Source organism: Salvia splendens, chromosome 16 (assembly GCF_004379255.2).
Source record: "Salvia splendens isolate huo1 chromosome 16, SspV2, whole genome shotgun sequence".
Taxonomy (NCBI): Eukaryota; Viridiplantae; Streptophyta; class Magnoliopsida; order Lamiales; family Lamiaceae; genus Salvia; species Salvia splendens.
In genome coordinates, this window is record NC_056047.1 from 20,343,022 (window position 1) to 20,349,021 (window position 6,000).

The 6,000-nt window shown below is 36.9% G+C and overlaps 2 non-coding genes across 2 annotated transcripts; both read right to left on the bottom strand.

Moving 5' to 3' along the window:
• Positions 1-5,434: 5,434 nt before the first annotated feature.
• LOC121773072 lies at positions 5,435-5,556 on the bottom strand. Its single transcript, XR_006044648.1, has one exon. It is a non-coding gene; the product is annotated as a small nucleolar RNA SNORD14 (small nucleolar RNA).
• Positions 5,557-5,594: 38 nt separating this feature from the next.
• LOC121773130 lies at positions 5,595-5,692 on the bottom strand. Its single transcript, XR_006044702.1, has one exon. It is a non-coding gene; the product is annotated as a small nucleolar RNA snoR99 (small nucleolar RNA).
• Positions 5,693-6,000: the final 308 nt, after the last annotated feature.

Here is a 6,000-nt window from a genome sequence, read left to right on the forward strand (position 1 = left end):
TGAGGAAGACCGAAGCCCCAACGCTCTACAACGGCGGCGATAACTGGGTAGTTCGCAGCCATCGACGGAGGCGGAATTAAGGTCGGTGTTCTCGCAAATCGTCGAAGCTAGATCCCCGATTCGTGCTTCAGAGTCGAATTCGAGTTTATTGTTGACCCGCTGCCATTTTACTCAAGGAAAATTGATCATCATACTTCTCGACAACGCTGCTTCAGGTTAATTTTTGCTGCAATAAACAGGCCCCTAACTTAGACGAAGATACGGGCTCCAAGTGTTGTATTGATTATGTGTTTCGTCGCAGGGAACGACGGCTGTACCAGGCGTGAAATTACCCATCCAAGACGAATTTAGGATCTGCAAGCTCTACTCCAGCCTCCACAAGTAAGTCGTCGGTTCTCCATCTACTCCATATCCTGTGTTGTGTTCTAAAAAATTTTGGATTTGTGAAGCTGTGTGTGATGTGATACAGAGTGTATATGTCTGTAAATTCTTAGCATTTGGATGTCATATGTTGTGCTTAAATTTGTGCCGTGATATCGTTTATAATGCCTATTTGCTCTAGAGCTACTTTATCATTGAGCACGTATCTGTATTGTTTTGTAATTTGCTGTAGAGCTACTTTATCATTGAGCACGTATCTGTTAAGTCATTTTGCCAGTGCAATTGTAGAGGTATCCACACAATTTCTGCAATTAAGGAATGTCTAGCCGCACAAGTGAACACGGTCATCTGGTCATGGTATTGGAGGACATTATGCAACTTTATCGTATTGAAACAACCTATTTCTTGCACAATTACCTTAATGCCCGCACCCGGCTGGCAAAAAGAAAGGTCCTAGACCACGCAAAGCGGTATAGTATATTGAAAAAAATCCCTACGCAAGTGGAGCACCTAGATAGACTTGTGCATGCTAGTGATACGGATTGCATCGCCAAATTGCGAATGGACTGCAACACCTTTGGACGGTTATGTCGTATACTACATGCGCGGGGTGGCCTGCACATCGGGAGATGTTTAGGAATCGAGGAACAGGTTGCCATGTTTTTGGGGGTACTTGCTCATCATGATAAAAACCGTGTGGTTAAATTCCATTTCCTCCGATCTGGGGCCACTGTTTCGCACATTGTGCACAACGTGCTTTGTGCAATTCTCAGCCTTCACTCGGTGCTGATTTCCAAACCCACTCCCGTCGCCGAAAACAACACAGATCATAGATGGAAATGGTTTAAGGTATTATACTTTGTAATGCACTTATCAGCTGTTAACCTACAAGTTATTTTTATACAATTGTTCACCTAAATTGGCTCACTTAATTTTGGTTTTTTATTGAAGGGTTGTCTTGGTGCTCTTGATGGAACACACATCAACGTACTCGTCAGCAATGAAGACAAGCCCCGATACAGAACCAGAAAGGGGCAAATTGCGACTAATACCCTTGCCGTGTGTGATCGAAACATGCAATTCGTGTATCTACTAGCCGGGTGGGAAGGGTCTGCTGGCGACTCCCGTATTCTTAGAGATGCAGTTACCCGGTATAATGGCTTCAAGGTGCCCCAAGGTATGTTGTTCTATACCGGGGTAGTCCACTTATTCAAATATGTGTTCTTAAATAGAAAATCATCAAGCTGATGTTATTTGAATGATCTACGTGTAGGTTGTTACTACTTGTGTGATAATGCTTATGCTAACAGTAATGGCTTCCTCACACCATACCGTGGCGTGCGTTATCATCTGAAAGAGTATGGCCCAGGAACCGAGTCCCCGCAGGATCCAAAAGAAATGTTCAATATGCGCCATACTAAGGCAAGAAACATAATCGAACGAGCTTTTGCAGTCTTAAAAATGTGTCGGGGTATCCTTCGAAGTGCATCGTTCTATCCAATTGAGACTCAGATCCGCTTGATTATGTGTTGTTTTCTACTACACAATTTTATTCGGCGGGAGATGGAGGTTGATCCGGTCGAAATGGAGCTTGATGATGCTGATTTGGCGGAGTTGGGCAACACAGAAGAAAACATAGGCGCTGATTATGTGAATTGCGTCGAGCCAACTGCCGAATGGACTCGAGCCAGGGAGCAACTAGCAATGAACATGTGGATGAATAGATAGGATTTGTTGTTAGCTACTGATCTTTTTCGAAACTTTTTGCAAACTATGTGATATTGTACTCATTTGGTTTTATCCCCCTCTAACTAAACTTTTCTGGTTTTATCACATGTGGATGAATAGACGTTTAACACATCACTATATCACTGTATTCCGTATTAGATTATCATTTTATAAGGTAAAAGTATCATTTTATTGAACAAAAATGTCATTTTATACACCAAAAATACCTATCTTTCTACCCGGCAAAAGTATCATTCTATAGGCTGAAAGTATCATTCTATCGGGAAAAGGTATCATTTTATCAGTTTTATGTCATTTTGTCACGTTAAAGTATTATTTTATCAGCTTATATGCAATTTCTCCAGCTAAACTATCATTTTTATAAGCTAAATGTCATTTTATCCGCTTAGAGTATCATTTTATAAGGTAAAAGTATCATTTTATTAAACAAAAATGTCATTTTATACACCAAAAACACATATCATTCTATCGGCTGAAAGTATCATTCTATCGGCTGAAAGTATCATTCTATCGGGAAAAGGTATCATTTTATCAGTTTTATGTCATTTTATCACGTTAAAGTATCATTTTATCAGCTTATATGCAATTTCTCCAGCTAAACTATCATTTTTATAAGCTAAATGTCATTTTATCCGCTTAGAGTATCATTTTATAAGGTAAAAGTATCATTTTATTAAACAAAAATGTCATTTTATACACCAAAAACACCTATCATTCTATCGGCTGAAAGTATCATTCTATCGGCTGAAAGTATCATTCTATAGGCTGAAAGTATCATTCTATCGGGAAAAGGTATCATTTTATCAGTTTTATGTCATTTTGTCACGTTAAAGTATCATTTTATCAGCTTATATGCAATTTCTCCAGCTAAACTATCATTTTTATAAGCTAAATGTCATTTTATCCGCTTAGATTATCATTTTATAAGGTAAAAGTATCATTTTATTAAACAAAAATGTCATTTTATACACCAAAAACACATATCATTCTATCGGCTGAAAGTATCATTCTATAGGCTGAAAGTATCATTCTATCGGGCAAAAGTATCATTTTATCACTTTTATGTCATTTTGTCACGTTAAAGTATCATTTTTCAGCTTATATGCAATTTCTCCAGCTAAACTATCATTTTTATAAGCTAACTGTCATTTTATCCACTTAGAGTATCATTTTATAAGGTAAAAGTATCATTTTATTTAACAAAAATGTCATTTTATACACCAAAAACACCTATCATTCTATCGGCTGAAAGTATCATTCTATCGTCTGAAAGTATCATTCTATCGTCTTATTTTATCATTTTAAATCAAACTCAAAATATACGTAAACTTGAATAGCTCTCATGTTATATTTTATCATAACAGAATAAGCCTTTCATATTATATTTTTTATTTTTTAATTACCTCTTCTCTTGAATAGCTCTCATGTTTTATAATAAAGAAATATTTATTTTTGTTGAAGGTAAATAAGTTAGATAATTTAAAATTATGATTTTGAAATAACTTAGATAATATTTATTCCTCCAATTGTGAAAAATCTTTTATAGGATATGCATAGCTATACTCCCCTAAGTACGGCGGTAGAAAAATGTCATTCATATTTACTCCTCCAATTGCAATTATGGTTGGGGTAGATATGTGTCAGTCGTAATTACTTCACAAGCCTTTCTTCAAGAAGTAATTAAGGTTGGGTGTGATGAGCCCATATCTCTATTTAATTATGAAACTTGACCGGCATTTGCACCACCCAACTTTCGAAACTTGTTCTTCGAAGATCACAAGCCATGGATATTCCTCTACAATCGGTCGTCCTTTACCAAGGCAAATGGACTGCGGATTGTGACACAATCCTCGTCGATACTTTGGTGAGCAAGCAGAGTGAAATGCAATGCATCAACCCGCTCTTCCCCCGATGGAGTGTATTGCGTAGTGTGGCCTCGGAAATCCGGAGCATCGCTGGAGTCTAATTTTCTGCGGCTGAAGTAGATGGACGTGTTGATGTGCTCCATACGCGCTAAACTTTGTTGTTAGCCAAGACTTTGGGCGCATAAACTTTGCTTCTTTATCAGCCTGAAATTTCGGGTCTTTATATCATTCGCAAACAACACCAAAAAACTAACAACATATGAGTGTGTGAATGAGGGTTAAGTGCTTTGAAAAGACCAGGTATTACTTGAACGATTTGTTCCCATTGCTGATCATCACACTCAATCTTGTGATTCCCGTCACTATTGAATCCAAAATGACATAAAACTGATAAAATGATACCCCGTCACTTTCATTCGCAGCGCTCCGGATTGCATTTTTGTTTCAGTAATGCTCTGTGTTTGTTATGAAACTGGAAGCTTTATTTACGCCTCATAAAAATGTTCAATTTTCGATTGCCGCTAAATTGTTCGTATGTGCGCGGCAAATAGTTTTCATGGAATGGTGTTAGGGGCAAACCAGTCATTGGCAGTCGGAAAAAGGCAGGTTAAAAAAATGGCAAAATGCAATTCCTCAAATCTGAAGCCCAATTAAGAGTCAATTAACGCCCATTTAGTATGTGAATTGTGTGGGCCCAGGAAACACATTTATGCCCTTGTTTCATTTAATGAGTACCCACAAGGGATGTAGTGAACACGCCCTAAGATTCGCCCTAAGATTTAACCGACGTTCTCTCTGCTCCCCCATCTCTCTCTGGAAAAATAAAAAAAATCTCATTTTCTACTATTCACTTCTTACCAATTCTCAACCTTTTATCATAGAAGAGAGTAAAGAAAATTAGCTTGAATTCAGTTCTGCTAATGTGCCAATTGGGAGAAGCAAAGTCTCCATAAACATTCTCTAAGATTATTATTATTATTTGACTCTGTTACGATTGAACAGTTTTTAATTGCAAATAATTAACTTCAGTATGTGCTGTATTTAGCTCAAACTCCCAGTTCTAAGATGTTTTTTTACTTAATCATCTTGGATTAGGTGATCCTTACGTTGAAAATCCCATTGAATTTGAACCCATGCACCATCATATGAACGTAATTTTGCCACATTCATTTTCATTTTCTAAATTCATCACTAAACAAAATGAAAATACCTCCATTTTAATACTACTGGAGAAGAATTGTATCTCCATTGCTATTTTCACAAGTCTATTTCCAATTGAATTACAATTTCATTATATAGGGAGTTAAATCCAAACAATTTAATTTCTAATCATTAATAGAATAAATTTAACAATATTTAAATAAGTCAATAAGTAGCAATTAAGAAAAATAATAACAGAATTAATCAAGTTTCTTTTAAAAGAAAAAGAATATGAAAGAGATCTCAGACATCCAAGGAAGGAGAAAAGCATCAGAAGCTCTCAAGCCCGGCGAAGGCGAAAGCTCTCAGGCGGCCACTGCGAATGTTTTGAGAAACAGCCTTAGCTTTATCATCACAGATCCAATTCCAATTTCACACTAAAAATACATCAATCAAACCAAATTTCCATCCAATTATGGCCAGCAAATTACGGATCGAAAATGCTGACAAAGTGAAGGATGCTTGAATTTGAGGGACGCATTCATCCCTCAAAACATTGCGAGAGGGCAAATCGATTTGTCCCTAATCTGATTCCAAAATTAAATCGAAATTCTCAAAAGATAAACACGGGAATTAGCAGAAATTCTGTAATTTCGGCGATGTTTCACGAAATTTCCCAAGTTGAGGAGAGCGATTGAATTGAACTGAATTGAGATTCTGTCAAAGGGAAATAGGGAGCAATATATAGTTAGAGATTAGGGTTTATTGAGTCGGAGAAAAATCAAATCGGGCTTTTACTACATGGGCCGGTATTTTAGTTAAGAATAAAGTTTATTTTTGTTTTCAAATATTGGGCCCAAAAAAT